The sequence below is a fragment of the Triticum dicoccoides genome, chromosome 6A (assembly GCF_002162155.2).
Source record: "Triticum dicoccoides isolate Atlit2015 ecotype Zavitan chromosome 6A, WEW_v2.0, whole genome shotgun sequence".
NCBI lineage: Eukaryota > Viridiplantae > Streptophyta > Magnoliopsida > Poales > Poaceae > Triticum > Triticum dicoccoides.
This window is the reverse complement of record NC_041390.1, coordinates 196,587,121-196,597,459: the sequence shown is the minus strand read 5'-3', so window position 1 is coordinate 196,597,459 and position 10,339 is coordinate 196,587,121.

Below are 10,339 nucleotides of genomic sequence, written 5' to 3'. Positions count from 1 at the left end.
ATATCATTAACAGGAAGGTTACCCATGATCACATCTGACGAATCCTCTGCCTGAGCTGCATTCATCAAGTTGACCTTGGCGTGCTTGGGGTTATGCTTGACCACAGCTATACTTGCCGATCTGACAGGAGGAGGAGGAGGAAGACGCCTCTGGCTGAAACACTTGTTGGCATAGTGACCCTTATGTTGGCACTTGTTGCACGTGACCTCTGAAAGCGGACGGTGATACGGAGCACTCGATCTTGGAGCTTGAGACGAAGTCTTGTTCTGAAAGCCAGTGTTGGGTGGGTGGGAAGATCCACTGCCACCTTTGCTCTTCTGCTGATACGGCTGACGGAACGGAGGAGGAAGCCAAAACTTCTGCTGCTTGGCCACTTGAGTAGAGGAAGAAGGAGTAACATCTCTGGCTCGCTTCTTGGAAGCATCACACCTCAACTGAGCAGCCTCTTGCTTCAGTGCCATGTTGTAGAACTCATCGTATCTCAATGGCTCGAAGAGAACAAGAGCTAGCTGAATTTCTTCTCTGAGACCACCCCTGAACTGGTATATCATGCTCTTCTCATCAGGGACGTCCTGCTTGGCAAAGCGGGCGAGCTTCTGAAACAACTTGTTGTAGTCATAGACAGACAAAGAGCCTTGCTTCAGGTTGCGGAATTCCTCACGCTTGCTTTCAACCACGCTTTGGGGAATATGATGAGCTCGGAAATCTCGACGGAAATCATCCCAAGTGATAACACGTCCACCTCTGGAATCCTTGTACTGCTGGAACCATTCTGCAGCTTGATCTTTGAGTTGGAAGGAAGCGAACTTAACAAAGTCCTCAGGCCTGACGTTACTGCACTCAAAATGCTTGCACAGACCCACATGCCAATCGTCAGCATCGGTTGCCTCAACACAATTGCTGAAAGTCTTTGGCCCGTTAGTAAGGAACTAGTTGAGTGTAGCAAAATGATTCTGATTGCTGCCTTGATTTCCTTGGTTGCCTTGATTGCGCTCTTGAAGAATTTGCATGATCAACTGTGTGTTTGCATTGGTTGCGGCCTTCACGGCTTGCCATGCCTCTGGAGGAGGTGGAGGTGGTGGCGGATCAGGATTCGGAGTCGTGCGCATTGGAGGAGCCATCCTGAAGAGGTTGACCACCATTAGCACATTGATAGATAAATATTGAAGCTGAATCCAATGGAATGAAAACTGCAACATATAGTCTTCACATCCGAACAAAATGAACGAATGTATTCCTCTTGAAATGGTCACATATCCATAAATTGAGAAGCCACGTAGAATTAAGGTAGAGAAATAAATCAACAAGGTACGGATCAAGAACAAATAATCGGTAAGGAATCCCAATCTCAAACCAATATCCGTGGAAGAAGAACTAGAGCTACTAGAATTCCCACCTATGAAACTCCCGAACCTTTCCGGTTATGCAATCAGGTGTTGGGGATACAGGGGAAGCATAATATCTCACCCAAACTAGCAAATCCTACATCCAGCTGTATCGATCCTTCAACACATAACCAAGAAACCTTCGGAAACCATCTACCTCAACCTTCGTAAAGCATCCGTTATACAAGTTATGGCGATACTCCCGAACTCCCGCCCCAGTACTGGGTGGCGTCGAGGTTATCTCACCAACGAATTGCATAAAAGAGATTTTCGATGTCGGCATACTAAACTCAGGTATTCCAGAACTGCAACGATAAAATTATGATGACAACACCTCAGAGCTCAACTCCCCGGGACACTTCCACTAAACCCCTGACAGGAGGCACCAAGACAATGTTCTCATCATAAAACCATCGGAAGTATTCCAAGATACCCGCGTGATCTTAAATTTTTTTTAGTGAAATTTGAGAAGAGAAGAGTCAAAACTCTACGTCAGGATGTCTTACCGGAGCGATGAGGATACTGGGAAGTAAAAAGAATTCCTAAACTCTCCGATATATAATTCCTAAAGACTCAAAACATTTTTCTAGACACAACTCGGCCGCTAAAACAATCAAGCAACGGGGCTCCTAAGGTCGGGGAAGGCTCTGATACCAACTTGTAACACCCTTGATGCGACTATATCTCCCACGTGTCGAGGCACGACTTAGAGGCAAAATCACATTGAAGGCATATGTCGCAAGTTAGGCAATCTTCACAACATCCCATGGAATATGATAATAAAAGGGGAGATAACATAGTTGGCTTACACTCGCCACGTCAATCAAGTACATAAATAACATTACATCATCCAAACACTCATGGCCCGACTACGGCACCAAAATAAAAGAGAACCCAACATGCGACACGGTCCCGTTCACCCCCAACTGGGCACCACTACTGATCATCGGGAAAGGAAACATAGTAACGTTGAGAGTCCTCGTCGAACTCCCACTTGAGCTCATACGCGTCTCCTGGAGCAGAATCATCAGGCCCTGCATCTGGTGTAATAGTAATCTGTGAGCCACAGGGACTCAGCAATCTCGCACCCTCGCGATCAAGACTATTTAAGATTATAGGTAAGGCAAGGTAAATTATGAGTGGAGCTGCAGCAAGCGACTAGCAAGTATGGTGGCTAACTTATTCGCAAAAGAGAGCGAGAAGAGGAGGCAAAGCACGAGCGAGAAACTAGAGAGCAACCTGCGCAAACATAACTCCAACACCGTGTCTGCTTCCCGGACTCCACCGAGAAGAGGCAATCACGGTAACACACTCAGTTGATTCATTTTAATTAATTAAGGTTCAAGTTATCTACAACCGGACATTAACAAATTCCCATCTGCCCATAACCGCGGGCACGGCTTCCGAAAGTTCAGTCCCTGCAGGGGAGTCCCAACTTAGCCCATGACAAGCTCTCACGGTCAACGAAGGAATAGACCGCCTCCCGAGATGTTCCGATCAGACTCGGTATCTCGATTGCTCAAGACACTTCGACAGGTTAAAACAAGACCAGCAACACCGCCCGAATGTGCCGACAAATCCCGATAGGAGCTGCACATATCTCTTTCTCAGGGCACACTCAGATGAGACTAGCTACGAGTAAAACCAACCCTCAAGTTTCCCCGAGGTGGCCCCGCAGGCAGCTCAGTTCGGACCAACACTCAGAGGGAGCACTGGCCCCGGGGGGGGTAAAATAAGATGACCCTTGGGCTCTAGTAACCCAAGGGAAAAAAGAGGCTAGGTGGCGAATGGTAAAACCAATGTTGGGCATTGCTGGAAAAGCTTTAATAAAGGCGAACTATCAAGGAGTTCCCATTATAACCCAACCGCGTAAGGAACGCAAAATCCGGGAACATAACACCGGTATGACGGAAACTAGGGCGGCAAGAGTGGAACAAAACACTAGGCGAGAGGCCGAGCCTTCCACCCTTTACCAAGTATATAGATGCATTAAGATAACCAGATAATATAATGATATCCCAACAAGTAAATAAATGTCCCATCAAGGAGCGGCCTTCAATCTTCACCTGCAACTAGCAACGCTATAAGAGGGGCTGAGCAAAGCGGTAACAAAGCCAATCAACGGTTAGCTAGGACAATGGTGGGTTAGAGGTTCGACATGGCAATTTGGGAGGCTTCAAAGCAAGTGGTAGGCATCGTAGCAATGGCATAGCAAAAGAGCGAGCAAACTAGCATAGCAAAGAGCGAGCAAGTGGTATCTTTGCTATGCTAGTTTGCTCGCTCTTTTGCTATGCCATTGCTACGATGCCTACCACTTGCTTTCAAGCCTCCCAAATTGCCATGTCAATCCTCTAACCCACCATTGTCCTAGCTAACCGTTGATTGGCTATGTTACCGCTTTGCTCAGCCCCTCTTATAGCGTTGCTAGTTGCAGGTGAAGATTGAAGGCCGTTCCTTGATGGAACATTTATTTACTTGTTGGGATATCATTATATTATCAGGTTATCTTAATGCATCTATATACTTGGTAAAGGGTGGAAGGCTCGGCCTCTCGCCTAGTGTTTTGTTCCACTCTTGCCGCCCTAGTTTTCGTCATATCGGTGTTATGTTCCCGGATTTTGCGTTCCTTACGCGGTTGGGTTATAATGGGAACCCCTTGATAGTTCGCCTTGATTAAAGCTTTTCCAGCAATGCCCAACATTGGTTTTACCATTCGCCACCTATCCTCTTTTTTCCCTTGGGTTACCGGAGCCGAAGGGTCATCTTATTTTAACCCCCCCCCCCCGGGCCAGTGCTCCCTCTGAGTGTTGGTCCGAACTGAGCTGCCTGCAGGGCCACCTCGGGGAAACTTGAGGGTTGGTTTTACTCGTAGCTAGTCTCATCTGAGTGTGTCCTCAGAAAGAGATATGTGCAGCTCCTATCGAGATTTGTCAGCACATTCGGGCGGTGTTATTGGTCTTGTTTTAACCTGTCGAAGTGTCTTGAGTAACCGAGATACCGAGTCTGATCGGAACGTCTCGCGAGGAGGTCTATTCCTTCATTGACCGTGAGAGCTTGTCATGGGCTAAGTTGGGACTCCCCTGCAGGGACTGAACTTTCGAAAGTCGTGCCCGTGGTTAAGGGTAGATGGGAATTTGTTAATGTCCGGTTGTAGATAACTTGAACTTTAATTAATTAAAATGAATCAACTGAGTGTGTTACCGTGATGGCCTCTTCTCGGCGGAGTCCGGGAAGTGGACACGGTGTTGGAGTAATGTTTGCGCAGGTTGCTCCCTAGTTTCTCGCTCGCGCTTTGCCTCCTCTTCTCGCTCTCTTTTGCGAATAAGTTAGCCACCATACTTGCTAGTCGCTTGCTGCAGCTCCACTCATAATTTACCTTGCCTTACCTATAAGCTTAAATAGTCTTGATCGCGAGGGTGCGAGATTGCTGAGTCCCTGTGGCTCACAGATTACTATTACACCAGATGCAGGGCCTGATGATTCCGCTCCAGGAGACGCGTTTGAGCTCAAGTGGGAGTTCGACGAAGACTCTCAACGTTACTATGTTTCCTTTCCCGATGATCAGTAGTGATGCCCAGTTGGGGGTGAACGGGACCATGTCGCATGTTTGGTTCTCTTTTATTTTGGCGCCGTAGTCGGGCCATGAGTGTTTGGATGATGTAATGTTATTTATGTACTTGATTGACGTGGCGAGTGTAAGCCAACTATGTTATCTCCCCTTTTATTATCATATTCCATGGGATGTTGTGAAGATTGCCTAACTTGCGACATATGCCTTCAATGCGATTATGCCTCTAAGTCATGCCTCGACACGTGGGAGATATAGTCGCATCGAGGGTGTTACAAGTTGGTAATCAGAGCCTTCCCCGACCTTAGGAGCCCCATTGCTTGATCGTTATTAGCGGCCGAGTTGTGTCTAGAAAAAAATGTTTTGAGTCTTTAGGAATTATATATAGGAGAGTTTAGGAATTCTTTTTTACTTCCCAGTCTCCTCATCGCTCTGGTAAGGCATCCTGACGTAGAGCTTTGACTCTTCTCTTTTCAAATTTCACTAAATTTTTTTTAGGATCACGCGGGTATCTTGGAATCGTTCCGATGGTTTTATGATGAGAACATTGTCTTGGTGCCTCCTGTCAGGGGTTTAGTGGAAGTGTCCCGGGGAGTTGAGCTCTGAGGTGTTGTCATCATAATTTTATCGTTGCAGTTCTGGAATACCTGAGTCTAGTACGCCGACATCGAAAATCTCTTTTATGCAGTTCGTTGGTGAGATAACCTCGACGCCACCCAATACAGGGGCGGGAGTTCGGGAGTATCGCCATAACTTGTATAACAGATGCTTTTCGAAGGTTGAGGTAGATGGTTTCCGAAGGTTTCTTGGTTATGTGTTGAAGGATGGATACAGCTGGATGTAGGATTTGCTAGTTTGGGTGAGATATTATGCTTCCCCTGTATCCCCAACACCTGATTGCATAACCGGAAAGGTTCGGGAGTTTCATAGGTGGGAATTCTAGTAGCTCTAGTTCTTCTACGGATATTGGTTTGAGATTGGGATTTCTTACCGATTATTCGTTCTTGATCCGTACCTTGTTGATTTATTTCTCTACCTTAATTCTACGTGGCTTCTCAATTTATGGATATGTGACCATTTCAAGAGGAATACATTCGTTCATTTTGTTCGGATGTGAAGACTATATGTTGCAATTTTCATTCCGTTGGATTCAGCTTCAATATTTATCTATCAATGTGCTAATGGTGGTCAACCTCTTCAGGATGGCTCCTCCAACGCGCACGACTCCGAATCCTGATCCGCCACCACCTCCACCTCCTCCAGAGGCATGGCAAGCTGTGATGGCCGCAACCAATGCAAACACACAGTTGATCATGCAAATTCTTCAAGAGCGCAACCAAGGCAACCAAGGGAATCAAGGCAGCAATCAGAATCATTTTGCTACACTCAACCAGTTCCTTGCTAACGGGCCAAAGACTTTTAGCAATTGTGTTGAGGCAACCGATGCTGACGATTTGCTAGTGGATCTGTGCAAGCATTTCAAGTGCAGTAACGTCAGGCCTGAGGACTTTGTTAAGTTCGCTTCCTTCCAACTCAAAGATCAAGCTGCAGAATGGTTCCAGCAGTACAAGGATTCTAGAGGTGGACGTGTTATCACTTGGGATGATTTCCGTCGAGATTTCGGAGCTCATCATATTCCCCAAAGAGTGGTTGAAAGCAAGCGTGAGGAATTCCGCAACCTGAAGCAAGGCTCTTTGTCTGTCTATGACTACAACAAGTTGTTTTACAAGTTGGTACCATCGTGCAAACGTCCTTACAAGCTCGGACCTGAAAGTTGAAGGAGCTGTAGAAGCAACTCGATATTCAAGAGAAAATGGGTCTCATCCGGCCTAGTTCTTCTCCGTGGGGTTGTGGTGTTCTTTTTGTGAAGAAGAAGGATGGAACGGACCGACTTTGTGTTGATTACCCTCCAGTGAAGAAGAAGACCATCAAGAACAAATACCCACTTCCCAACATCAATGAGCTGTTCGAACAACTCAAAGGTGCTCGAGTATTCTCCAAGCTTGATCTCCGCATGGGTTATCATCAGATTCGAATCCGTGAGCAAGATATTCGCAAGACGGCTTTCAGGACAAGCTTTGGTTCATATGAATACACTGTCATGTCTTTTGGCCTCGTCAACGCTCCTCCGACGTTCTCTCGCATGATGAACTTCGTCTTCAACGCCTACACCATTGATTTCGTTTTGGTCTATCTCGACGACATTCTGGTTTTCTCCAAGAACAAGGAAGATCATGCCAAGCACTTGCGTTTGGTTCTTGATAAGCTAAGGGAACATCGGTTCTACGCCAAGTTCTCCAAGTGTGAATTTTGGCTCGATGAGGTTCTTTATCTTGGTCATATCATCTCTGCCAAGGGCATTGCCGTGAATCCTGAGAAGGTGTCTGCCATTGTGAATTGGGAACCTCCTCAGAACGTGAAGCAACTCTGCAGTTTTCTCAGTCTCGCAAGCTATTATCGAAGATTCGTTGAAAACTTTTCTAAGATCGCGAAGCCTCTCTCTAATCTTCTCCAGAAGCACGTCAAGTACGTTTGGTCTCCGGAGTGTGACATTGCTTTCAACACTTTGAAAGAGAAATTGATCACTGCTCCAGTTCTGACTCCGCCTGATGAATCCAAACCGTACGAGGTCTTTTGTGATGCCTCTCTCCAAGGTCTTGGCGCAGTATTGATGCAAGAGAAGAAAGTTGTTGCTTACACATCTCGCCAGTTGAAGCCGAATGAGAAGAACTACCCCACTCATGATCTCGAGTTGGCGGCAGTTGTGCATGCTCTTTTGACTTGGAGACATCTTCTATTGGGAAGAAAAGTGGACATTTTCACTGATCACAAGAGTCTCAAGTACATCTTCACTCAGCCTAATCTCAACCTCAGGCAAACTCGATGGGTCGAAATGATTCAAGAGTATAATCCAAGTACCGAGTATACTCCAGGCAAGGCCAATGTGATTGCTGACGCATTGAGCAGGAAAGCTTACTGCAACAGTCTGATTCTCAAGCCTTTTCAACCCGAGCTTTGTGAAGCTTTCCGCAAACTTAATCTGCAAGTTGTTCCTCAGGGTTTCCTCGCCAACCTTCAAGTCTCTCCTACCTTGGAAGACCAGATTCGCCAAGCCCAGCTTCTTGATGCTATGGTGAAAAAGGTGAAGATTGGGATTGCCAAGAGTCAGTCCAAGTACAAGTGCTACCGCCTTGATGACAAGGACACTCTCTTCTTCGAGGATCGTATTGTTGTACCCAAAGGTGACCTCCGTAAAGTGATCATGAACGAGGCTCACAATTCTCTCCTCTCCATCCACCCTGGGAGCACGAAGATGTATCAGGACCTCAAGCAGGCTTATTGGTGGACTCGAATGAAGCGCGAGATCACTCAATTCGTGAATGAATGTGATGTCTGCAGAAGAGTGAAGGCAGAACACCAAAGGCCAGCAGGTCTCCTCCAACCTCTTGCCATTCCAGAATGGAAGTTTGACCACATTGAAGTGGACTTCATGACTGGGTTTCCTAAGTCCAAGCGTCGCAATGATGTTATATTCGTTGTCATCGACAAACTCACTAAAGTGGCTCATTTTCTGCCTATCAAAGAGTCGATCACTGCAGCTCAATTGGTGGAACTCTATACCTCTCGTATTGTCTCTCTGCATGGTATCAGACCATGGCAGCATCTTTACCTCGAAGTTTTGGGATTCTTTTCAGAAGGCCATGGGCACGAACATCCGCTTCAGCACAGCTTTCCATCCTCAAACTAGCGGTCAAGTCGAGCGTGTCAACCAGATTCTTGAAGATATGCTCAGGGCTTGTGTGATCTCCTTCGGTATGAAGTGGGAGGATTGTCTTCCTTATGTTGAATTCTCCTACAACAACAGTTTTCAAGCAAGTTCGGGCAAGGCCCCATTTGAAATTCCGTATGGCAGGAAGTGCCGTACCCCTCTCAACTGGTCTGAAACCGGTGAACGTCAGCTTTTGGGTAATGACTTAATCACAGAGGCAGAAGAAATGTGCAAAGTCATTCGAGATAACCTCAAAGCAGCCCAATCCCGTCAGAAGAGCTACTATGATAGTAAGCACCGTGATTTGGCTTTCGAGATCGGAGATCATGTTTACCTCCGCGTCTCTCCTATGAAAGGTACTCGTCGCTTCGGTATCAAAGGGAAGCTTGCCCCTAGATACGTGGGACCTTTCAAGATTGTCAGCAAGAGAGGCGACCTCGCCTATCAACTCGAGCTTCCTTCAAACTTTGCAAATGTTCATGACGCGTTCCATGTCTCTTAGCTCCGAAAGTGCTTCAAGACTCCTGACCGCACCGTCAACTTCGAGGACATTGAGCTCCAAGAAGATCTCTCTTATCGTGAGCACCCAGTTGCTATTCTTGAAGAGACTGAACGCAAGACTCGCTACAAGTCAATCAAATTTCTCAAAGTCAAGTGGTCACACCATTCCGACCGTGAAGCTACCTGGGAACGCGAGGATCACCTCCGTTCTGAGTACCCGGTGTTCTTTCAGTCCTAGATCTCGGGATGAGATCCTTTCGTAGTGGTGGAGTGTTGTAACATCCCGGATGTAACTTTCCCTATTTGTACTCCAACTCTTGTCGTTTCCAGCGTTAAGTTATATTTATTTTCTCGGGTTCGGGTCTTTGTCTCCGTGTGTTGTTATCGTTGTCATGCATCTCTTATCATGTCATCATGTGCATTGCATTTGCACACGTGTTTGTCTCATGCATTCGAGCTTTTTCCCCGTTGTCCGTTTTGCATTCCGGCGCTTCGTTCTCCTCCGGTGGCCATTTATAGCTTTCTTTCGTGTGTGGGGATTAAACATTTCCGGATTGGACCGAGACTTGCCAAGCGGCCTTGGTTTACTACCGGTAGACCGCATGTCTAGTTTCGTATCATTTGGACTTCGTTTGATACTCCAACGGTCAACCGAGGAACCGAAAAGGCCTCGTGTGTTGTAGCCCAACACCCCTCCAATTTGGCCCAAAACCCACCTAACTCTGCTCCATCATCTAGAGCGTTCGATCACAATCGCGTGGCCAAAAACCGCACCCCATTTGGACTCTCCTAGCTCCCTCTACCTATAAAATAGCATCTCCCCCGAAATTTCCGGATCAAATCCACCCTAGACCTAGATCCCCCTCCTCTCCGCGCGGCCGGACGTGTCCGCCCGCCGCCGGACGAAAAATCCCGCCGCCACCACTGCCACGTGGGAGCCTCTCATTCGCCCACGCCCGGTCCCCAGATCCCCGCGCCGCCCGGGCCCGGGAAGCCCGCAGCCGGCCCCCGAGGCCAATCCATCCGCCCCTCGCGCCTCCCTGCTCCCCGCCGAGGTCCGCCGCCTCCGCCGCGCCGCCACCCGGCCGGACCACGCCGCATCGCCGCGCCATCGCC